This window comes from Canis lupus, chromosome 23 (genome assembly GCF_048164855.1).
Source record: "Canis lupus baileyi chromosome 23, mCanLup2.hap1, whole genome shotgun sequence".
Taxonomy (NCBI): domain Eukaryota; kingdom Metazoa; phylum Chordata; class Mammalia; order Carnivora; family Canidae; genus Canis; species Canis lupus.
In genome coordinates this window covers 11,437,758-11,464,548 of record NC_132860.1, presented here as the reverse complement: position 1 = coordinate 11,464,548, position 26,791 = coordinate 11,437,758, and the positions used below count along the sequence as shown (strand labels likewise).

Below are 26,791 nucleotides of genomic sequence, written 5' to 3'. Positions count from 1 at the left end.
CGTTCTTTTCTTTCCTATTTTAGATTCATTGAGTTACTGTATGTTTTTTCTCATCCCATTCTCTCTCTTCTACCACTTTGGAAGTTTGTATAAACTAGGATCAGAAATAGCTGCTGATAAGCTTTCTAATATAAAACAACAACAAGAAATACAAATAACAGGGCTAAAACAAGATAGAAATGTATTTCACTTTTATTTGAGAGATGTCCAAAGCTAGGATAGGGATAGTATAGATACTCTAATATGATCAAGAACCCACATTCCTTCTATCTTTCTACACAATAATCCTAGGCCATGCTTAAAACCACCCTCTTGGCCCAAGTTTGCCTAAGATGGTTGCTGAAGATGCAGCTATCACATCTATAATGCATTCAGCAAAAGAAAAAAGGAGGAGGACACAAAGACTCATCTCCCACCTACGAAAATGCCTCTTGGGGCACATAGGTGGCTAAGTCAGTTAATCGACTGACTCTTGATTTCAGCTCAGGTAATGATCTCATGGTCAGGAGATCAAGCTCTGCCCATTGTGGAGCCTGCTTAAGATTCTCTCTCTCCCTCTCCCTCTGGCCCTTGACCCCCTATGCTCGTTCACTCTCTCTCTCTTAAAAAAAAATGACTTTTGAGGAATCTTTGTAGAAATTCCACACTACACTTCTGCTTAAATATCTGAACATAATCACATAACATGGGAACCCAAAAAATGTCTTCTGACTGTAAACACCAACAACCTAAATGAAACTTAGGTTCTGTAACTAAGGCACAATGCACATTTACCTTTCCCATAAAGTCATACATTCTATTCTATACATTATGTGATTAACTATAAAAGTCTAAAAAATTAATATATTTTATTCTTTTCCCAAACAATACATGGGGATTAAACACTTTAACTCTGATAATTCCTTCATACTTTTAAGCTATTTGTCCCATATTCTAATTCTATATAATTTTTTATTCCTATAAATATTTTTGTTGTTTACACTTAGTATTTAATTATGTTGATTCACACTTTAACCAATATATTGCTGTATATTATATATGTTTTATTTACTACTCTTTCTTGCATTGCTGACCTTTCATTTTGCATCACTTTTTCTCTGCATGAAGTGAATTCCTTAAAATTTCTTTTAGCATGGGTCTGCTAGCTATAAACTTGCTCATTTTATTTGTTTGAAAAAATATTTTCTTTTTGTCCTTGCTAAAGAGCATTTCATTGGATGCACAAATTTATATTTATAATCATTGTTGAACATGTTCTATCTTTAGTCTTCCTCTGTTCCTGATGATAAAACAACTGTTAGCCTAACAGTTGTTCTCGAAAGGTAATCTTTCTCTATATCATCCTTAAGAATTTTTTGTCCTCTGAACTTTCACTACAATATGTCCAATTGTGGATATATTTTTAATCATTTCCATTAGGATTTGATTAATTTTCTGAGTCTATATACTGGTAACTTTCACTAATTCTGGAAAATCCTCTTCAAATATTGTCTCTGCTCAGTTCCTTCTCGTCTGAATCCATAATTGGATTTACATTAAATTTTCATATTCTGTTCTCTATATCTCTTAACCTCTCTTTCATGTTTTTTAATCCTTTCTCTCTCTGGCCTATAGGCTAGGAAACTTCTTTAGCTTTACCATCCTGCTGTATCTAATTGACTTTAAAATTTTACATATTATAATTTTGTTTCCATAATCTCTCTTTTCTTCTTTTTCATATCACTAAATCATCTTTTACTGTCTTTTAATCTGTATTCATTTTTAAATATACTTTTATTTTGTTAAACAGATAAAATATACCTATTTTATATTCCATGTCTAAAACATCCAATATCTAAAGTATTGTCAGATTTGAAACCTTTATATCATTTCTGCTGCATCTTGCTCATACTAAACACAAAAAATGCTCAACATAATTAGTCATTATGGAAATGTAAATCAAGACCACAAAGAGAACCCACTTCATACATGCCACGATAGCTACAAGGATAGACAATATTTTGTGTTGGTAAATATGTGAAGAAATTAGAACCTTCAGACATTCTGGTGAAAGCTTAATGCAGAAAAGTTTGAGAGTTAAAAAACTTAACGGGAACCCAGCATGGAAGGTCCCCACATTTTTGTTTTACTTCCAGGAGTTTTACCAGGTTCACAGTAAATAACAGAAAAAAATTCTCTAATGTTTCAGGCAGGGAGAGGAAAAAAAAAAAAGAATATTTTGTAATATGCCAGAGGAGACTTTTCCTTTTAAAAAGTTCTACAGTCAGGGGAAATTAGTTAACCACAGCCTAACCTCCTGGTGTATTATCAGAGCCTAACTGATCTAAGAGAAATAAAACACCTAATTCTAGTGAACTCTATCCTATCACATGGGAGAAAAGAAATACCAAACTCTAGCCCACTCTAGCCACCTTTTCCCACTTAATAGAGAAGAAAAAAAACAGAGACACTTGTGAAGTTCACAGTCCAGAGGCATAGTGCCCCTAAAGAAACTTAGACCTAATCATAGAACATAGAATGGTTTCCTTCCCCCATACCTTACTATCACAAAGGCCTATTTACAGTAGTAATTTTTTTTTACCTAGTATAACATATCTGACTATCAAGAAAAAATTAGAAGGCATACTAAAAGGAAAAAAACACACATAGTTGGAAAATACAGAGCAAGAATCAGAACCAGACATGTCAGGAATATTGGAATTATAAGACATAGAATTCACAACTATCTTTAATATGCTAAGGGGTCTAATGAATAAAGTAGACAGCATATACAAAACAAAATAAAGATAAAGAAAAATCCAGAAAGAAGCCAGAGGGGGAAAAAAACACCTTACCTATAGAGGAAGAAAGATATGAACTACACCTAACATCTCCAGAAACCATGTAAGCAAGAAGAGAATGGAATGAAGTATTTGAAGTGTTGAAAGAAAAAACAACCAATCCTGAATTCTGTATTTTGAGAACATTTCCTTTAAAATGAAGGAGAAATAAAGACTTTCTCAGACAAACAAATATTGATGAAATTTATTGCCGGTAGACCTTCCTTGACAGATATGGAAAAAGAAGTTCTTTAAAGAGAAGGAAAATAAGGTAGGTCAGAAGTTTGGAATTAAATAGAAAAAGGAAGAGCATCTAAGAAAGAATAAGGGAAAATACAATTAAAATGTTATTTTTCTTTTTCTTAATCTAACAAATAACAATGCCTTTAAAATAACAGCAACAACTTATTTGTTTGATTATGCATGCTTATGTATACATCGTACACATATATGCTTACATATGCATCCTATATATACATATACAAATGAAATGAATGACAGCAATGATATAAGGAATGGTAGAGAAGAATTATGATTATTTTGTTATCACAAGATACTCACACTGCCTAAGAAGTGGTATAGTGTTATTTGAATGTGGACTTGGATTAATTGTAGATGTATATTGCAAAATCTAAAGCAACCACTAAAAAGTGTTTACAAAAAGGAAGTATAACTGATATACTACAAAAAGAGAGAAAATAGAATCATGTAAAATGCTCAGTTAAAACCATAAGTTAGAAAAAGAGTGAAAAGCAAAAATAGGAACAAGGATGAGCTACAAATAGAAAACAGTAACAAATGTAGATATACAACTAAATCAATAATCACTTTGAATATTAATAACCTTAATACACCAATTAAAAGATGGAAATTGTCAGAATGGATCAAAAAACAAGACCCAACTATGTGTTGTCTACAAGAAACCCACTTTAACTATAAAGACACATGTAGAATAAAGGTAATGAGAGAGAAAAAAAATGCTATACTAACACAAATAAAAGAAAGCAGAAGTAGCTATATTAATTTCCAACAGTGCAGACTTTAAAGAAATTTATCAGGGATAAATAAGCACCATATAATAATAAAGGAGTCAATTCTCCAAGATGACATAACAATCCTTACAGTATATGCACCTAACAACACAGCATCAAACTATGTGAAGCAAAAGCTGATAGAAATGCAAGGAGAAATACATGAGCTCACTATCATAGTTGGAGATTTCAACATTCCTTTGTCAGAAATTGATAGAACCAGCAGGCAAAAATCAGTAAGGACAAAATTGAACTCAACAATACCATCAATCAGCCAAGATAGACCATATTCTGGGCCATAAAACATAACTTAACAAATTTAAAAGAATAGAAATCATATAATATCTGCAGTTACCAAAAGGAATTAAACTAGAAATCAGTAACAGAAAGATATGGAGGATCCTAAAATATGTGAAGATTAAACAAAACACTTTTTTAAAATTTCTTATTTAAATTCAATTTAGTTATCATATAGTGTATTATTAGTTTCAAGGGTAGAATATGTGATTTATCAGTTGCATATAACACCCAATGCTCCTTACATCAAGTCCCTTAATGCCCATCACTCAATAATCCTATCTCCCACCCACCTCAGCTCCAACAACCTTCAGTTTGTTTCTGATAGTTAAAAGTCTTTTATGGTTTGCTTCCCTCTCAGTTTTTATCTTATTTTATTTTTCCTTCCCATCCCTTATGTTCATCTGTATTGTTTCTTAAATTCCAGATATGAGTGAAATCATATGGTTGTCTTTCTCTGACTGACTTATTTCGCTTAGCATGATACCCCTTAGTTCCATCCATGTTGTTGCAAATGGCAAGATTTCATTCTTTTTGATGGCTGAATAATAGACATAGATACAGATACAGATATAGATAACCTCTTCTTCATTCATCTGTTGATAGACATCTAGGCTCTTCCCATAGTCTACCATGGACACTACTGCTATGAACTTTGGGGTGAATGTACACCTTCAAATTTTTGTATCCTTTGGAGAAATACTGACTGGTGCAATTGCTGGGTCATAAGGCAGTTCTGTTAACTTTTTGAGGAATCTCCATACTGTTTCCCAGAGTGGCTACATCAGTTTGCATTCCCACCAACAGTAGAAGAGGGTTCCTCTTTCTCTACATCCTTGCCAATATCTTTGTTTCCTGAGTTTTTAAGTTTAGGCCTTCTGATTGGTGTAAGGTGGCATCTCATGGTGTTTTTTATTTGTATTTCCCTAATGTCAAGTGATGTTGATCATTTTTTTCATGCATCTGTTAGGCATTTGTATGTCTTCTTTGGGGAAATGTCTGTTCATATCTTCTACCCATTTCTTGACTGGATTATTTGTTTTTGAGGTGTTCATTTTGATAAGTTTTTATTATTTTATTTAAATTTCATTTGCCAACATAAAGTATAGCACCCAGTGCTCACCTCAGCATGTCCCTCCTTAATGTTCTTTATAGATTTTAGATACTAGCCCTTTATCTGATATGTCATTTGTAAATAACTTCTCATATTCCATAGGTTGCCTTTTAGTTTTGTTGATGGTTTCCCTTGCTGTGCAAAAGCTTTTTATCCTGATGAAGTCTCAATGGTTCATTTTTGCTTTTGTCTACCTTGCCTTTGGAGATGTATCTAGCAAGAAGTTGCTGCAGCCAAGGTGAAAGAAGTTGCTGCCTGTGTTCTCTTCTAGGATTTTGATGGATTCCTTCTCACATTTAGGTCTTTCACTTATTTTGAGTTTATTTTTGTGTATGGTGTAAGAAAATGATCAGTTTCATTTTTCTGTTTGTGGCTGTCCAATTTTCCCAGCACCATTTATTGAAAAGACTGTCTTTTATCCATTGGATATTCTTTCCTGCTTTGTCAAGATTGGTTAGCCATAGAGTTAAGTGTCCATTTTTTGGTTCTCTATTCTGTTCCATTGATCTCTGTGTCTGTTTTTGTGCCAGTACCATACTGTCTCGATGATTACAGCCTTGTAATAGAGCTTAAAGTCCAGAATTGTGAGGCCTCGAGCTTTGGTTTTCTTCTTCACTGTTACTTGGCTTTGCAGGGTCTTTTCTGGTTCCATACACATTTTAGGATTGTTTGTTCCAGCTCTGTGAAAAATGTTGATGATATTCTGATAAGGATTGCATTCAATGTGTAGATTGCTTTTGGTAGCATAGACATTTTAACACTGTTTGTTCTTCCAATCCATGAGCATGGAATTTTTTCCATTTCTTTGTGTTTTCCTCAATTTCTTTCATGAGTGTTCTATAGTTTTCAGAGTATAGATATTTTACCCCTTTAGTTAGATTTATTCTTAGGTATCTCACGCTTTTTAGTCCAATGTAAATGGGATTGACTCCTGATTTCTCTTTCTGCTGCTTCATTGTTAGTGTACACAAATGCAACAGACTTCTGTGTGTTGATTTTGTATCATGCAACTTTTCTGAATTCCTGTATTGGTTCTAGCAATTTTTTGGTAAAGTCTTTTGGATTTTCTACACAGAGTGTCATGTCATCTGTGAAGAGTGAAAGTTTGACTACTTCTTTGCTGATTTGGATGCCTTTTATTTCTTTTTGTTGTGTGATCGCTGAGGCTAAACAACATACTTCTAAATAACACATAAGTCAAAGAAGGAATCTCAAGAAAAAAATTAAAATATTTTAAACTAAATGAAGATGGAAATACATCTTATCAAAATGTATGGGATGGAATGAAAACTTTGAGAAAACTTTGTAGCATTAGTTGTATGTATTAGAAGAAGAAAAACCTAAAATCAATAATTTAATTTTCCATCTCAGGAAATAAGGAAGAGAAGAGTAAATAAAGTCAAAACTAAGAGAAATAAAATAAATATGGGATCCCTGGGTGGCGCAGCGGTTTAGCGCCTGCCTTTGGCCCAGGGCGTGATCCTGGAGACCCGGGATCAAATCCCACGTCGGGCTCCCGGTGCATGGAGCCTGCTTCTCCCTCTGCCTGTGTCTCTGCCTTTCTCTCTCTCTCTGTGTAACTGTAATAAATAAATTTTAAAAAAAAATTTAAGAGAAATAAAATAAATAATAAAAATTAGAGTTGAAATCAATGAAATTGAGAACAAGAAATAGAGAAAATCATTAACTCCCAAAGCTGTTTCTTTTAAAAGACCACTAATATTGAAAAAACCTGATGTCAGGCTACCTAAGAAATACAGAGAGAGGATATAAATTACTAATATCAGAAATGAAAGAGGAGACATCACTACAGAACCCTTGGAAATTAAATGGATAAGAAAAGGATACTATGAACAACATTATGCCCACATATTTGATAACCTAGAGGAAATGGATCAAGTCCTTGAAAGAAACAATGTGCCAAAATTCATATAAAATGCAAAAGACCATCTGAATACAACCATACCTACTTAAGAAATTGAATTGGGCAGCCCAAGTGGCTCAGCAGATTAGCACCATCTTCAGCCCGGGTCGTGATCCTGGAGACCTGGGGTCAAGTCCCATGTCGGCCCCCCTGCATGGAGCCTGCTTCTCCCCCTGCCTGATTCTCCCTCTGCCTATATCTCTGCTCCCCTCTCTCTGTGTCTCATGAATAAATAAACAAAATCTTTAAAAAAGAAAGAAAGAAAGAAAGAAAGAAAGAAAGAAAGAAAGAAAGAAAGAAAGAAAAAAAGAAATCGAATCAATGATTAATCAATAACCTTCCAAAACAGAAAGCACCAGCCCCAGACAGGTTCACTGGTGAACTCTACCAAAAAATTCAGGAAGAAATTATACCAGCTCTCTATAATATCTTGAGGATAGAAGTAGAGGGACTAACTCCTAACTAATTTTATAAAGCCACCATTATCTTAATATCAAAACCAAATAAAGACAATACAAGAAGACTACTGACCAAGATATCTCATGAACATAGATACAAAAATCCTCAACAAATATTACCACAATGAATCCAACCATATGTAAGGAATTATACACCATGACCAGGTAGGATTTATCCCAGGCATGTAAAGATGTTTGAACACTCATAAATCAATTAATGTAATCCATCACATCAACAGGAAAAAGAAAAACTACGTGATCACATAAATAGATGCAAAAGAGCATTTAACAAAATCCAACACCTATTCATGACTTAAAGAATTCTCAGTAAACTAGAAATACAAGGGAATTTCCTCAACTTGATAAGGAATATCTACCAAATTTTTTTTAAAAAAACAGATAACATCATACTTCATGGTGATAAACTAGAAGTTTTCCCAGTAAGATCAAGAACATGGAAAGGATATTTCTTTTAATCACCTCTTTTCAGCATCATATTGGAAGTCGTAGGTAATGCAATAAGACAAGAAAAGAAGAAAAAATACAGACTGAAAAGGAAGAAATAAAACTGTCTTCTCAGATGACCTGATCGTGAAAGGAAATCTGGAAAAAAAATGGGGAAAAAAAACCTCCTGGAACTAATAAGCAATTATAGCAAGGTTTTGGGATATATGAAAATCAATCACTTCCCTATTTATTAGCAATGAACAAGTAGAATTTAAAATATAATACCACTTACATTAGCATGCCAAAAATGAAATACTTAGTTATAAGTTAAACAAAATATCAAAAAAATATAAATCAAATGAACTGATTTTAAGGTTTATAGGGAAAGGCAAAAGACCCAGAGGAGCTAACACAATATTGAAGGAGAAGAATAAATTTAGAGAATTGACACTACTCAACTTCAAGATTTATATAAAGCTATAGTAATCAAGACAGTGCATTATTGAGGGAAAAAAAAGACAATAGATCAAGGGAACAGACTAGAGCGCCCAGAAATAAAACACATAAATATAGTCAGTTGACCTTGACAAAAGACAAAAGCCAATATAATGGAACAAAATAGTCTTATCAACATATGATGTTGAAATACCCAGACATTTGCATGCAAAAAAACTGAATCTAGGCACAGACATTTCACCTTCACAAAAGATTAACTCCAAATGGATTATATACCTAAATGCAAAACTATAAAAATCTTAAGAGGTAATTTAGCAGAAAACCTAGATGAGCTTGGCATGGTGATGACTTTTTAGTTTAGTTTAGATGACATTCAGTTTTTACGGACAATTCCAAGGTTGTGGTCCATAAAAGAAATAGTTGATAAGCTGGATTCATTAAAATTGAAAACTTCTGCTTTGTGATAGACAATGCCAAGAAATGAGAAGACAAGCCAAAAATCAAAGAAAATAATTGTAAAAGACACATCTGACAAAAGACTGTTATCCAAAATATACAAAAAACTCAAACTCGCCAGCAAGAAAACAAATCATACATAGAACATTCTCCAGGAGAGATCACATGGTAAGCCACAAGGCAAATCTCAATAAATTGCAAAGATTGAAATCATATCAAGCATCTTTTCCAACTACAATGGTTTGAAACGGAAATCAATTACAAGGGAAAAAACTGGAAAAAATGCAAACACATGGAGGCTAATCAACATGCTACTAAACAACCAACGAGTCAATAAAGAAGTCAAACAGGAAATAAAAACATACCATGAGACATATGAAAATTGAAACACAAGGGTTCAAAATCCTTGGGATGCAGCAAAAGAGGGAAGTTTTTGGCAATATAGGTCAAACTCAAGTAACAAGAAAAATCTCCAATAGATAACCTAAACTTACAGTAAATGAAATAAAAAGAACAAACAAAGCCCAAAGTTAGTAGAAGGAAAGAAGTAATAAAGAACAAAGTGGAAATAAATGAAATAAAGGCTACCAAAAAATAGAAAAGATCAATAAAACTAAAAGCTTGTTCTTTGAAAAGATAAACAAAATTGATAAATCTTTAGCCATACTTACTAAGGAAAGAAGAGAGAAGACTCAAATAAATAAAATAGAAATGAAAGAGGAGAAACTACAACCAAGACCACAGAAATACAAAGGATTATAAGAGTCAGTTATAAAAAAAATTATATGCCAACAATTGGACAACCTAAAAGAAATCAATAAATTCCTAGAAACATACTGTTAGAAGGTAGAAGAGGGAGAGTAAAGTATACTCCAAAGTGAGAAGGTGCTTTGAAACTGAAAAACAACCCAAGCCACTCCATACCATATACACAGAGTTTTATTCAGTGTAAATTACTGACAGGGGGGATCAGGCAGGCAATGATCCAGGCAGCTACAAAGGTATCCCCACTCTATTCTCTGCCATGTCCAGACCTCTACCTACAGTTTTTATAGACTGAGGGGCATTGTGGTGAGGTCAAAGGGTAGTTTTCTAAAGTGGCACCAACTGTACGTATACCTGAGGATCCCTACCAGTTAGCAAAAATGGGGCTTTCTATGCACCTGTCATCTCTACTAGTTATTAAAAGGGGTCTTCTGTGAGCCAGTCATCTCTACTAGTTACCTAAAATTGCCACATTAAGGAAGATAAGAACAAACCTTCCTGCATTCTGGTTAGAGCATACATTAACCTCTAAGGGGCCTAGAACACGTAGCCTCAGGTCATTGTTCAGGCATGAACAAGATGGAAAGATGGAGGCCAAAGACGGAGTACTCCTATACATGCAATCTCCCAAAACTGAATCAAGAAGAAAAAGAAAATCTGAACATAACAATTAGTAGTAATAAAATTGAATCAGTAATCAAAAAATTCTCTACAAACAAAAGTCCAGGACCAGATGGCTTCACTGGTGAATTCTACCAAATATTTAAAAAGTTAATACATATCCTTCTCAAACTATTACAAAAAATATAACAGGAAGGAATGCTTCCAAATTCATTTTAAAGGTGAGCATTACCCTACCAAAACCAAAGACACAACAAAAAAAGACTAATATCCCCGATGAATATAGATGCAAAAATCCTCAACAAAATATTAGCCAACTAAATCCAACAATATATTAAAAAATCATTCACCATGAACAAGAGGGATTTATTTCAGGGATATAAGAATATGCAGTTTAGTATCCACAAATTAATCAATATGATATACCACATTAACAAAATAAAGAAAAAAATCATACGCTTATCTCAATATAGAAAAATCATGTGACAAAATTCAACATCCATTAATGACAAAAAACTTTCAACAAAATGGGTTTACAGGAAACATACATTAACATACTAAAAGCCATATATGACAGACCCACAACTAACATACTCAGGGGTGAAAAGCTGAAAGCTTTTTCTCCAAGATCAAGGATGCCCACTCTCACCACTTTTATTCAACATAGTATTGGAAGTCCTAGGCACAACAATCAGACAATTAAATGAAATAAAAATATCTAAATTGGTAAGGAAGAAGTAAAACTGCCACTATTTGCAGAATGCAAATACTTTATATAGAAATATTATTATAGAAATAATATTCTTTATTATTTAGTATTTCTAATACTTTATATAGAAAGCCCTAAGGACTCTACCAAAAAACCATTAAAACTAATAAATGAATTCAGTAAAGTAACAGGATACAAAATATACACTATACACTAATAATGGACTAGTAGAAAAAGACATTAATGAAATGATCCCATTTGCAATTGCATCAAAAAAGAATAAAATACCTAAAAATACATTTAACCAAGGAGGTGAAAGACCTATACTCTGAAAACTATAAGATATTGATAAAAGAAATTGAAGATTAAATAAATGAATGGAAAGATATTCCATGCTCATGGATTAGAATAGTTAATATTGTTAAAATGTCCATACCACCCAAAGCAATCTACAGATTCAATGCAATCTCTATCAATTAAATAGTATTTTTCACAGACTAGAACAAAGAATTCTAAAATTCTTTACTAACTTTAATAGATACACAAACACTAAGGTCATTCATTTCTTAATTGAACTTTTATAGTTTGAATTTTTTAAAAAAATGTTTCCCACTTTTTTTAAACTGTCAAATCTATAGGCATAAAATTGTTTATGAAATTCCTATATTATCCTTGTAATATATTCAGAATATTTGTTGATGTCATTTGGGTCTTTTTTTTCTTTTATTCCTTATCACTTTAAGTAAATATCAATTTTATTAATCTTCTCAAAGTACCAATGTTGGTCTCATTATTTTTCCTTATTGTTTCTTCTGTTTTCTACTTCCTTGATTTTTTGCTCTGATCTTTATTATTTCCTTTTTTATGCTTACTTTTGATTCATTTTACTCTTTTTTTTCTATCTCTTTTTTTTTTAAAGATTTTATTATTTATTTATTCATGATAGTCACACAGAGAGAGAGAGGCAGAGACACAGGCAGAGGGAGAAGCAGGCTCCATGCACCGGGAGCCCGACGTGGGATTCGATCCCGGGTCTCCAGGATCACGCCCCGGGCCAAAGGCAGGCGCCAAACCGCTGCGCCACCCAGAGATCCCTCTATCTCTTAAGATGAAAGCTGAAGCCATTTATTTTAGACCTTTCTTGTTTTGTTAGAAAGACTTTTAGTCTTATAAATTACCCCCCTAAGTACTAAATGAGCAGCATCCCACAAATTTTGATATGTTGCATTTTAATTTTTATTCCACACAAAATATTCAAATTGTCCTTCTGCCTTCTTTTTGACCTTCGTGTTTTTTAGAAGTGTGTTACTTAGCTTTTAAATATATGAGATCTCGGGCAGCCCTGGTGGTGCAGCGGCTTAGCACCACCTGCAGCCCGGGGTGTGATCCTGGAGACCCAGGGTCGAGTCCCACGTTGGGCTCCCTGCATGGAGCCTGCTTCTCCCTCTGCCTGTGTCTCTGCCTCTCTCTGTGTGTGTGTGTCTCTATGAATAAGTAAATAAAATCTTTAAAAAAAAATAAATATATGAGATTTTATGTCTTTTCTGTTACTAGTTTCTAAGTTAATTCCATTGTAAGCAGAGAATATATATGCATTATTTGAATCATTTTAAATTTGAGAATTATTTTTCTGGTCAAGAATAATGCTATCTTGGTAAATATCCCCTGTGCACTTGAAAACAATGTGTTTATCCCGCTGTTGTTGAGTATAGTAGTCTATAAATGTCAATTAGGTCAAGTTGGTTGATAGAATTGTTAAAACTTTTATATCATTCCTGATTTCCTACATTCTTGTTCTATCAGTTATTGAGAGAACACTTGTTGAAATCTCCAACTCTAACTTGTGTATTTTCATAGCTACTTTCATTTTATTTATGTATTTTGAAGCTATTGCCAGATGTATAAACAGGATTGTTAAGTCTTTTTGATGAATTGACAGTCTTTATTCCTAAAATATTCTTTGCTCTGAAACCTACTTTGCCTGATATTAAAATAGCAATTCTAGCTTTCTTTTGACTCATGTGAGCATAGTTTATTTTTCCCAACCTTTTACTTTTAACCTATTAAAGTGAGTTTGGTTTCTGGTAGGCAATATATAGTCGTCTCTTGCCTTTTTAGCCAATCTGACAATCTCTTCTTTCTAATTGCAATGCTTGTGCCATTTACATGTAATGAGATTATTGATATGATCAGGTTTAAATTTACCATTTTGCTATTTTTGTCTCCTTTATTCTTTGTTCCCCTTTTCCTATTTCATCACTTATTCTGAATAGAATCTTTTATGAATCCATTTTATCTTCAATGTTGGCTTATTAACTAAAAATTATTATATTCTTTTGCTCATTATTTTAAAGTTATAGTGTACATTTTAACTTATGAGACTACTTCCAAGTACTATCCCATTCACCTGTTCCATCCCACCTTCATGTTATATTTTACTTCTACATGTTATAAATCTCACAATGCATTGTTCTTATTTTTGCTTTTACCTTTGAAAGAGATTTCAATAATAAGAATAAAGGATTTTATACTAACTCATACAGTAACTATTTCTCTTGTTATATTCAGATTTCCATCTGTTATCATTTTCCTTCTGCCTAAAGAAAATTCCTTCAACATTTCTTGTAGTACATGCCTGCTAGTAATGAGTTTTCAGCTTCTATGTATATGAAAAAGTCTCTTACAGCTTTTTTTTTGAAGGATATTTTTGCTGAGAATATAATTTTCGGTTGACAGCATTATTATTACAGTACTTTAAAGTTTTTGCTCCATCATGTTGTCATGTGCATCATCTCCAATTTGAAGTCTGGTTTCATTAAAACCATCTTTGTATCTCTATATAGAATGTCTTTTTTTCCCTGGCTTTCTTTTCTCTATCACTGGTTTTAATAAATTTTGATTATAAGTGTTTCTTGTGCTTGGGGTTTATAGTTTTCAACAAATTTGAAAAAATATTGGCCATTATTCATTTAAATATTTTTCTTTCCCTTCTCCACTTCTCTTTCAGGGACTCCAATTATACATATACTAGATTATTTGAAGTTGTTCCACAGCTAAATGATTCTCCATTTTTTTCCCCATCTTTTTTCTCTATTTCATTTTGCAATGTTTCTAACACTGTCATCAAGTTCATTAATCTTTTCTTCAGCAATGACTACTATACTGTAGTCACACCCTGTGTATTTTTTTTAAAATCTCAGATGTCATAGTTAATCACACCCTGTGTGTTTTTTTTAAATCTCAGACATCATGGTTTATATCTCTACTAGTTGGATTTGCGTCTTTTTCAAAATATTTTCCATGCCTCTGTTCAATCTTTCCTCTAACTTCTTGAAACATATGGAATACCATATGAACTTTTTAATGTTCTTTTCTACTAATTCATTCATTAGTGTCATTTTTTAGTCAACTTCAATTGATTTATTTTTCTCCTCTTCTTGGGTTGTATTTTCCTGCTGTTTTCCATCCCTGTTAAATTTTTAATGAATGTCAGATATTGTAAAGTTTCCCTTGACAACTATTGGATATTTCTGTATTCCTATAAATATCCCTGAGCTTTGTTATAATAGTTAAATCATTTGAAAATAGTTGGATCTTTTGGTCTTGCTTTTAAGCTTTGCAAGGTAGAACTAAAGCAGTATATTGTCTAAGACTAAGTTTGCTCTGCTACTGAGGCAAACATTTTCTGAGTTTCCTGTGAATTATGAGATTTTTCACGTTGGCTAGGGAAAATTGGAACTATACCCATCCCTATTTGATCACTGGATATTATTCCTTCTAACCCTTTAGGGTTGTTCTTGTCTCCATAAGTGTTTTTTATCTTTTTGTGCTTAGAAAATGCACCATTCCTCAGTCTGTGGCTTATGGTATAAACTCAAAGCTCTGAATCTCCAGGGCTCTTAGCCTGGTAGGGCTTGAAATCCTGTTCTCCAGGTTTTTATCTCTTTTATCAGCTTTATAGGGCTTGTTTTGAAATTCAAAGCAAAGAATTTGGCTCTTCATTCTTGCTGGGGTCTTTTCTGGCTTCCCTTCACTGAGGCAAAAAAATCTCAGTCTTGGAGTCTAGTTTTTATAGCATAAGGGCTGCAAGATAAAAAAAGAACTGCCAAGAAGGGAAGTTTTCTATAATATTTCAAAATAATATCACATTACATGTTTGGGTAATAATTCTTCCTCCTCCCCTTCCCCTCTCTCTTCTCCTCTTCTTCTTTCCCTTCTTTTTCTTCCTCTTCTCCATCCTTTTCCCTGTCTTCCTCCTGGTCCTCTTCTCCTCTTCCTCTTCCTGCTTCTTCTCATTACATGGCTTAATTCCTTGGCTTTTCATGCAATACAGGGAAACACTGTCATTGGAGTGTAAAAGTATTATCACTGCTGGCCACTTCCAAGATTGGTTAGCTGGGAAAAGTTACTGAAAACTCTCCATTACCTCATTTGTAAAATGAGAATAACAGTAATTTTCATAATCCTATGAGGATTAAATGAGTTATTATGTGCAAAGTGCCTGCCATTATACAGGATATGTAATAGCACCTTAAAAAGTGTTAGCCTTCAATAAGGAAATATTTTTGCAGTGTCAAAGAAAGTCTTTAAATGAAAGTGGCTTAAATATAGGCTTAAGGTTTTGGGGTGCTTGGGTGGGCTCAGTTGGTTAAGCATCTTGATTTTGGCTCAGGTCTTGATCTCAGGGTCATGAGTGTTAGGTTTTTTCCAAATGAACGACAGAGAAATAAAAAAAAAACGGCAGAGCCAGGCAGTAGGTCCGAGAGTGCTTTAATGGGGGGCGCTCCCTGGCGAGGTTCCGTGACTTGGAGAGGTGGCCCGAGTTTTTAAGCCTTATTGGTTCCAGTCTGGATCCGGGGGGGTCCCTCGCCAAATTAGGCAAGGGAACACCGTGTCCCTAAGTGATTGGCTGGGGTGGAGGTAGTACAGATGAAGGGGGGTGGTCCCTGGCTGGAAAGTCCCGGATGGAAAGTTTTGTTTTCCTCTCTAGGTTTCGATTTACTAGAGATGAGTGGCGGTCACGCTGCCTTAGCCATTCTGACCCAATTTGAGATGTCCACCATTTTGGGTGCCCCTCTCAGCCAGCCCAACCATGAGTTCAAGCCCCATATTGGGCTCCACACTGGGCATGGGACTTACTTAATACAAACAAACAAATAAATAATTTATATATATATAAATTATTTATAAATATACACACTATATGTATAAACAAATTATTTTTATCTGTGATATATATTTATATATGATATATGATATGATACATGATATTATATATATATACTATATATATAGTATATATATATATTAAATAAAACCTTTAAAATATATATATATATATATATTAAAGGTTTTATTTTGTTTTATTTGGCTGCTGTACATCAGGTAACACCTGAAGATCAACTGACTCCTTCAGGGTCAAAATTTTTACAGGATATGGAAAGTATGGGTCCTTGCAGTTTTGGCTTAGGAAACAGGGTTTTTTTGTTGTTTGCTTGTTTTTATTTTAACTAAAACTCAAGATTGAGGGTCATTCCTGTTTTCATGCTCCTGTTTGGAATTAGTTGGCGCAATCCTAACAGCCATCAGAATAGCATCACAGAACTGGTTTTGCAAGCTATGTCAAGTTCATCGGGCAGGGGAGATAGGTAGCAAAAAGAAAGAAAAAGAGGTTAAGATAGAAAGCAAGGGAGAAACTAAAAATGTGTGGTCATGTGTGTCTTAGGACTTTTATAAAAGGAAGTAGGGACATTAGAAAGAGAAATTTCCTGTTGTGTTAATGAGAATTCACTGATAGTCAAGATAGAGGCAACTAAAGTAAAACATGAAGAAAACAGACCACTTTATTCTTGATCTGAGCTATATATATATATATGGTTACAAAAGTAATAAATTTAAGAAATAAAACAGAGGGGGGTGCCTGAGTATCTTAGTTGGTTAAGTGTCTGCCTTCTGCTCAGGTCATCATCCCAGGGTTCTGGGATCAAGCCCACTGGGGGCTCCCTGCTCAGTGGGGAGCCTGCGTCTTCCTCTCCCTCTGCTCCTCCCCCTGCTAGTATTCTCTTGTGCTGTCAAATAAATAAATAAAATCTTTTTAAAAATAAAAACAAATAAATAAAACATGTATAAATAGGTAATAGGGAGTGTATTTATGATAAGGTGTTAAATGGAAGTGGTAAGTCACTATATGGTACACCTGAAACTAATATTACATTGTATGCTAACTAACTGGAATTTAAATAAAAACTTTAAAAACAAAACATAAAACAGAAGAAGAAAAAAACAAAACAAAATACCATCACCCAAGATAACCATTAGTAATGTTTTAGATTACACCTCTCTAGTTTTTTTATGCCATTTGTAAGCCAGATACATCTACTCCCTTATTAGCTGGCTCCAAAATCCTAGAGACTATTTCCCCCATTTATTTCTCTCTGTAAATTCTCTCTCTCTCAAAATAAAAAAGGGGGGGGATAGAAAGGAGTAAAGAAAAAAGGCTTTAGTAAGCAATTAGACTTCACTGAAGATTTTTTAGTGGGCTGTCTCCACAGCCAACAAATTTAGAATCTGCCTTAGATATTTTTATTCTCCTAAACTCCTGCTCAATGCAGCCAGCCCCAACCTGCTAAGTTAGCTCCCCCTTCCTAGCTCTGTTACCACTCTCTCCTCCCTGTAGAGCTCTTCTCTAGCCTTTACATTCAAACTCACATACATAAATTCATCATGGAGATCAATAAAATAGAGGACAATTTACCAACTTCTGAAATTGAATATCCAGCTTGGAGTCTTAAACCTTACTTCAAGTAGTTTATTAAGGTATTCTCTCTAAATAAGTACAAGATTCTCCCCAAAAGGCATTTGGTAAATAATATTTTCTCCATATTATTAGATATATACATACTTATACTTGCATTCTTTCTTCTTTTACAAAATTAACACTATCCTGTTTACAGAGTTTTGTATTCTACTTTTTTTTTTTGTATTCTACTTTACAGTCTACTTGATACAGTGAACATTTTCCACTTTATTACAGTCTTTATAAACTCTATTATATAGCTACATAAAATAAACCATTGTATCATATAAAATTAATGTTTTTCTATGTCAATAACTGTGAAATATTAGCATTTTCCTATGGTTCATTCTTGTAACTAATCCCTTACCATTGGACATTTAGAATGTTTTTCTCTTTTCCTATAATAATAATGCTATTATGAGCATTATTATACACAAATCTTTGATGTTACCTCTGGCTAGGATTTTAAGTTCCTTTCCTAGAAGTGAGATCATACTAGGTCAAATTGTATAAATAATAATAATAAAGTAATCTCTTTCCATAAAGGTGGTATCAATTCTGATTCCCACTAATAGTTCAAGAGTATCTCCATCTTACCATACCCAGGACAGCATTACTGCTACTAAAAAACAGAGACTCAACAAATAGTGTTTCATTACTGTTTATCTTTACAGCAATTTAATTGCTGGTGAGAATGACCAGTTTTTCATTTTAATTTACCATATATAGTATTAGTTGTGTGTATAATCCGTCTAATTCATCTTTACCCAGATTAGTATGATTTTCAAAATAAGTATCCTAACCCTTCATTTATCATATCTGTTGCAAATATTTCATAGCAATTTAATATTTAACTATTATAAGAGCTTCAGAAAGAGACAGGAAATATTAGGACACCATTATTGCCCAAAGGCAAGAGATAAACTTAGCTCTTCAAGTAGCTTATGGCTCTACTGCTCTAAGCCCACAAGTGACATCTGTATTCTATTCGGGAAATAGTGTAGTCTCTGAGGTAATATTTAGAAAGAAAATAGAATCCAACAACAGCTACGCAGTAATTTAGTTTTACTTACTAGTTTTCTGTTTGTTGTTTTAATATTTAAGAAACATTTGGGGGGGCCCAGGATGGCTCAGTTGGTTGATCTCCTCCAACTCTTGATCTCAGCTCAGGTCTTGATCTCAGGGTCATGAGTTTGAGCCCCGTGTTGGGCTCCATGCTGGGCGTGGAGCCTACTTTTTTTAAAAAAAGAAACATTCGGAAGGCATCATTGATTATGAACAGAAACATATGTCAGTCTACCTATTTACAATCTAAATGTAACTCCAACCATAAATACTAGACAAATAGTAATGATCAGATCTTTTCTTTCATCCTTTAGTTCTGATCTCAGCTCTGCCACTAATTATATCATTAGATATGTAACCTTGAATGAGTCATCTAAACTGTGTAAGCTTTGGATTTCCCAATATATAACATGAGGATATTGGATTAGATGATTTTAAATGACCTTCTAGCTATAAATGTGATAATCTTATAACTATACTCTATTCACTTGTCAAACATTCACTGAACATCAATTATGTTCTAGGCATTAGGCTAAATGTTGATTATTAAAACCAATTCTACCACTTATTGAACATTTATATGACAGGCACTGTGGTAAATGTTTTACAAATACATTCTCATTTATTTTGATCTCCATAATAGTCTTAGGAAGTAGGTGCTATCATAGCCTATATTATAGCCAAAAACTGAAATCTAGAGAGTTTAAAATAATAGCTAGTTAGTATAAGAGCCAAGACTCAAACCCAGGAGTCTCTGACTCCCAAGCCCATGTTTAACCAGAATATCATGCTGCCACCAAGGAGCTTATGGTCCAGTATTTCTCAAAATGTAGTCCTCGAATCACCTGCATCATAATTAATTGGGGTACTTATTTAGAATGCAGATATTCAGACTTTACTTAAGTTCTACTGAAACAAGTATCTATGGAGTGGAGTCTATTATTTTATTTTTTCCTTTTTTAAAATTGAAGTATAATTAACATGCAGTGTTATATTAGTTTCAGGTATAGAATGCAAATTGGTACAGTCACTGTGGAAAACAGTATGGAGGTTCCTCAAAAAATTAAAAATATAATTACCATAAGATCTAGTAATTCCACTACTGGGTATTTACCCAAAGAAAATAAAAACACAAATTTAAAAAGATATATGTATCTCTGTTTATCAAAGCATTATTTACAATAGCCAAGATATAGAGGCAACCCTAGAGCCCACCAATAGATGAGTGGAGTCTATATTTTAAGTAAGTGATTCTGCTCAGATGATTCTTATGCACACTAATTCTCAAGCCCACTATATGGTTCATAATTTGTCTACATTCACTAATTAAATAGTTAATGAATGACCACTATGTACAAGTAACACCATACTAGGTGCTGTGTTAAGTACATTTGTATGAGAATTTTTGTTAGACTACAAGCAAGGGACATGATAATAAGACACATACAAATAACCTCCAGTGCAGAACATTTGTGGAATCTTTGAGATCTTGCCTTAACTGCTATAATTGCTGCTCTGTATTTGCTGTTATATTGTTATACTTATGCACATATTATCTTCGTCGAATAGAATGTGAATCCTTTGGAGGCTTCTATTCATCTTTTATTTACATTTGTTCTTGCAAATATTATTAAGTACCTACTTAGTGCCAAACATTGTGGACACTGGAACTATGCTGGTATGCAGAATTCAGACTCAGTTCTTTCAGGGAGCTTTTGATCTAGCATGAAGAAATCCATTAATGAAAAAATCAGAAAAATGTAAACACAATCAGATAAATGTAGTAAATGTAAATTGCTACTATAATGCACAATATAAAGAAAAATTATACTCCACTAAAAAAGCTTACAAAAAAAGAAATTTTATCGGGTCAGAGAAATCTGACTTCCCCAAGGAAGTAACTTTTGAATTAAGAACTGAGAGATATGTAAACACTAATTAGGGGAAAGGGGAGGAAAGAGAAGGAAGTATCTAAGAAAAGGGCATGTGAACAGGCATTTGTAGAAGATGAATACATGGCAAGAACAAAGGATTGATATAACAAAGAAAATCAGAGTGGATAGAATGAAAAAATGCTTAAGAAGTCACCAGAGATGGGGATCCCTGGGTGGCTCAGTGGTTTGGCACCTGCCTTCGGCCCAGGGCATGGTCCTGGAGTCCTGGGATGGAGTCCCACATCGGGCTTCCTGCGTGGAGCCTGCTTCTCCCTCTGCCTGTGTCTCTCTGCCTCTCTCTCTCTCTCTCTCTCTCATGAATAAATAAAATCTTAAAAAAACAAAAAACAAAAAAACGAAGTCACCAGAGGTCAAACAATATTAAGGCATTATAGGCCATGTGAAGAATTTTGTCTTTATCTTGAAACAAGAGGAAAGCAATGAAGGGATATACTGCTTATTCTCCATTTGCTCTGCCCCACCGCCAGACTCCTCCACGTAGAGCCCTGAGTGGCTAAAACCTCAGATTACATCACCTGGGCTCATTATCAGATGGCTTCTGTTTGTATTTAGCCAAGGGGAAGCACCTGCAGAAGAGTGGCAAGGAAGAAAGAAAAGAGTATTTCTTCTCTACTCTCAGCCTCTTTTGGGGTCTTAGAGCTAGTAGCAGTTGCATAATGAACAAAGGCTCCTGTCCAGTAGGCCCTCCTCCAGGGCTGCCAACCCCATCCTTTTGTCCCCTCAGGCCTGAGGGTGGTAATGGCTTCCTCCTTCTTGTTGGTTTTCTTAACTCTGCCCACATCTTTGAAGGTAGTCCTTTATTTAAAGCCTTTTCCTCTGAATGGAATGGTTTCCTGCCAGTATGTAACAAGTGAGGTGTTCAGAGGCCAAGTAAAAAGTTCCATACAAAGTGACTCACAATAAATATCTGGTGACCAAAAGACCAGACTAACTTAACTCCAGTCCCAGGACACTCCATGGAATTTTCTTTGCTTCTTATTTCCACTGATTATTTTATTTTTAATAGCTGGTCTTCTTAATTACTAAAAGATTCTTGAAGGACTAAAAAACCATTATCATTCATACACACAGGTTCCAGCCATCCAAAGGAATTCGGGTGAACAAGGTCTTTGTAATGTAGTCATAAAAAACATGAACTTGAATCAGAGAAACCTGGATTTAGTTCTTTGCTCTGCCACCTAATAGTCATATGCCCTTAGGCACGTTTTACTCTCTGAATCCCTGTTTCCTATGTAAAATGGGAATGTTAATACTTACCTTTCAGGATTCTTGTGAATGTTAAATAAAGTGAAGGGCTGGTAGAAAGAAGGCACTTAATAAGTGGTAGCTATTATTACTATTACATCTATTTAATCTCGGATGAAAAGGAAAAGACACATTCTTAAACTTAACATATATTCATGATTTTTAAAAATAATAGAGAAAAATATAAACTATAAAAAGAAAAGCCCCATTTCTTTCTTTCACCTCCCAATTCTACCTCTGAATGCTGCTGTTAAAAGTTGGCTATATATCTTTACAGACATTTTCTACACATATACACTGCACTTGAAGAATGAAGATGGAATCACACATGTTGGGAAGGGGAAGAATTGGCACTCCTCTCCTTTCTGATTGAGATATTCAGAGGTGTGTGTGCATCACAGCAATCCCACAAAATTCAGATACCACCCTAATACCAATGGCATACACAAAAAAGTACACTTTTGAAAACAGAGTGAGCAGATTGTTATTTCTATTTCTCTGGCTAGGGAATCACTTGGGCTAATTTAGGACAGGATAGGAAATACTTCTGATTCTTGATACCAGCATTTCAGGGAACGGAAAGAAGTGGAGACAAAGCTGAATGTTCCAAAAGTACTGAGACAATAAGGAAAACACACTGTTAAGAATGGTTCCGATCATTCTACTCAGAACCTAAAGACGCAAGTATCTTTTATCAGCCTATAAGAGTAAGTAAGGGCAGCCCTGGTGGCTCAGCTGTTTAGCGCCGCCTTCAGCCCAGGGTGTGATCCTGGAGACCCAGAATCGAGTCCCACGTCGGGCTCCCTGCATGGAGCCTGCTTCTCCCTCTGCCTGTGTCTCTGCCTCTGTGTGTGTGTGTGTGTGTGTGTGTGTGTGTGTTTCTCATGAATGAATAAATAAAAAATCTTTAAAAAAAATAAGAGTAAGTAATTTCCAAACATTCACTATAAAAAAAGTAAAGCATCACTTACCATGAGCCAATATCTTTAAGGCAATGTTTTTCAAAGTGTAGTCTGTAGACCACCTGCTTCATAATCATTCAGCTTGCTTATAAAAATACACACCGCTAAATCAGAATCTCTGGAAGGCCCAGAATCTCCCCCCTTTAACATATGCTCTAGGAGATTCTTAAGCACTCTAAAAGACTGAAAATGAATTCTTTAAGGTAAATCAGAAATAATAAGGCAAATTCCACATACACATAAACTCCTTTGAATATTTAGAGCAGAAAGAAAATTTCTCTCCCTTCTCCCCACCATTTTAATTCCTCCCTCTTCATAGGACCCAAACTAATCAATCATTATATTTTATAGTTTCTTTCTAGTGGGTTATAAATCAATGTTTTCATTTCCACTCCTACTGCCTTAGGCCAAGACCCTGTCATCTCAAACCTGGATTACCTTTTCTCTTAAAAATCTTTCTTCTTCCAACGCATTCTGTATACTGGACTAATGCTTATAAAACGCCATTTTCACCTCTTTCTTTTGTACAAAAAGATCCAAATGATTACAAAATAAAGTTCATAATACTTAGACTATCAGTCAAAATTTCCCACAATATGACCCTATGCTAAATTTCCAATCTTATTTCTCATTGCTTTCCCATACTAACCTTCCGTATTATTAGCTAAACCAGATTTATTGGCTTCCTGCGTGTGGCTAAGGCTGCTAGATGATCACCAAATATCTTCTCCTTCCTGAGCACAGTTAGAATACACTTCCTAGTCTCCTTCATTGTTTGGAATATGTAACTGAATTCTAGCCAATGAAATGTAAGCAGAAGTGGTAAATATAAGACTTTAATTACACACTCTCCTGATTTAAGAGACTGTTGAGCCACAAAAGAGCCTGCACTCCTGAATCACTATATGAAAGAGAGCCACTCACTGACCACGACCAACCGACCAGGACTTAGACTGTTACATGAAAAATAAGTGTGCTTGAGACATAAGAAATTTTTAGAAATAAAGGCAATGATTCGTAACCCCCTAGAAAGAAAGACTCTATAGAATACACTGATTAATTAGCTAAGGGTAGTAAGGAAAAGGGAGGATTCAAAGGTGGTCGAGAAAAGGAGGCAAAAGAGGAAGACTAGACTTCAGAGGAATGTATGACTGTGTGTGCTATTTGTTACCACAGACAATCTAAGCTCAATGTAGTATCTAACATACCTTGCTGATTCTTACATATGATCTGTGGCTCTTTTCTGCTGAAAGTTCTTCCTAACATACTCAATCTCAATTCAAGTCTCTTTCTTAACTTCTTCAATCACTCAAGCTCACAGAGCTCTCCTTCTATAGTAAATATGGTGCTATACCATTTATTACACATTTAACCCAGCTTATCCTGCATTTTTAAACTTTTCATGTAAAAATATTTTTCCCCTTTCCTATTACAAACTCCTTAATGGCAGGAATTGTTCTTCAAAGATCTGAATATTTCCTAGTTTTTCTATCTAGCTGGGCATTGGTGTTTAATAAATATATTTTGAATAGATCTGAATGAGTAACTTTGGGGAAAATAATAGAAAAATTTTCCAAGGAGAAATTGTCCTAAACCATTATTAGAAGGTAGAAGTATGCATAAACTTAAAAATATAATAAAATACATACATGAATATATTTATTACATATATGCTTCCCAAAAGGAAGTCTAATTTGATCTGAATTTCTCAGTTCTATTCCACAGCCTTCCTTAGCCTAGGAGAAAGAAAGGGATTTCCCCCAGACTAATAAATATTGGAGGTTCTCTAGACAAGCAGCATTAGCCCCAAGTCCAAAACCAATCCATCTGGCCCAAGTAGGTATCAACCTATGTGCCTATGATAGAATGGTACCTGGTAAGTATCTGAATTATAGGTTATACCTATAATGCTCCTGTGACTACTACAGAAATCAAGATCATTTGACTGAGCACCTAGGTCAGTGCTATACAATAGAACTTTCTGCCTTGATGGAAATGTTCTCGGTCAGGTCACTAGCTACACGTGACTACTGAAAATTTAAAACATGGCTAAGTAAAACTATAAAACTAAATGTTGATTTTTGTTTAATGTTTACTAATTTAAATCTAAATTTAAATAGTCACATGTGTTCAGTGGCAAGCATATCAGGTAGCACATACCTAGATGTTTCACTTTCCTTGAGATATACTTTGATTATTTGATAAACTTGCTTGTGAGCTTTCTAATTCTGCATACTATGATTTACTTTCAATTATATACTTAATATGCTATAGGCTTTACTGTTGAAGTTTACTTTAAAAACATAGCTTTTAAAACAACGATAAAACAAAGCAAGTTCACTTTAAAAACATTAATCATTGTTAATGATTAATCAAAAAAAAAACAACTGAGACCTGGTGAGTTGCTTCCCCTAATGCAGATCAAGGACTAAAACCTAGGTCTCCTATTATTAATTCCAGTATACTTTAAACTATGTCACACTCTGTATCACTTCCTACGTTATAAACAGAGAATAACCTTTTCAAATGTGATATACACTTGTTTCCCCTATTATTGACTTTTACTCTGATTTTATTTTATTTTTTTTTTTTAGTAAGATTTTTTCTTTTTTTTTAATTTTTATTTATTTTTATTTATGATAGTCACACAGAGAGAGAGAGAGAAAGAGAGAGGCAGAGATATAGGCAGAGGGAGAAGCAGGTTCCATGCACCAGGAGCCCGATGTGGGATTCGATCCTGGGTCTCCAGGATCTGGCCCTGGGCCAAAGGCAGGCGCTAAACCGCTGTGCCACCCAGGGTTACTCTGATTTTAACAAGGATTTTATGGCTTCTGAAAACCTCAGAAATCTGGCTCAGGAAAACAAAGTAACGCATTAACATTCAATAACATGAGCATGCCATTCTACCTAACCTAAGATCAAATACTATGTGTGGGAAAAGAAAGATATTGGTTGAAAGTTTTCTTTTTTTTTTAAGATTTGTATTTATTCATTCATGACAGACACAGAGAGAGAGGCAGAGACACAGGCAGAGGGAGAAGCAGGCTCCCTGCTTGGGGAGCCCAACCTGGGACTCCATCCGTGGACCCTAGAATCACACCGCAGGCCGAAGGTAGACGCTTAACCGCTGAGCCACCCAGGTGTCTCAGTGGAAAGTTTTCTAAACACAATTCATTATCTGGTTTCTGGAGTTAGTCTAAATGTAAATATTTAAATAACGTTATTTAATTACTTTAAAGTATTTTTGAAACCCGAAGGAAATATTTTATTAATAATTTGAGATAATTCAAAAATGATTTACAAACTAACAAAAGCCTAAACTGATATTATCTCATTTATACACACTATTAATTATATACACCGTATCAATTATATACACTAATATTCATGCAATTTTGCTAGCCGCTATATATACTCAAACTCCTGAACCCTTCTCATCTAAGACTTTATAGGAAAGTTTCTGTGTATTTTTTTAAATGCTACGCTGGTCTTTATTAGAAGAGGTAACTTCTCTGAATTGTTTTAACCCTTCTATGAAATAAAAGCATGTGTTTGTGTGCTCGCAAGAAATAAAGACACTGCTTGGGGAAAACGCAATGACTATATAAATTGTTAAATTAGTTTACTACATATGATTTCCTGAGTCAGACCACTGGAAGGCACTTTTACAA

At 34.3% G+C, this 26,791-nt stretch overlaps 1 protein-coding gene across 4 annotated transcripts in view; it reads right to left on the bottom strand.

The window, feature by feature from the left end:
- The window catches only part of SOX6 (SRY-box transcription factor 6), a 633,064-nt gene extending 612,386 nt beyond the window's left edge, over positions 1–20,678 (bottom strand). For all 4 annotated transcript variants that reach the window (XM_072793935.1, XM_072793936.1, XM_072793934.1 and 1 more), the window contains exons 1-2: positions 20,601–20,678; positions 18,967–19,126 (exon numbers count right to left, since the gene is read on the bottom strand). The gene's annotated coding sequence lies outside the window, so the exon portion shown is untranslated. The remainder of the gene's footprint in view (positions 1–18,966; positions 19,127–20,600) is intronic.
- Between the last annotated feature and the right edge of the window lie 6,113 nt (positions 20,679–26,791).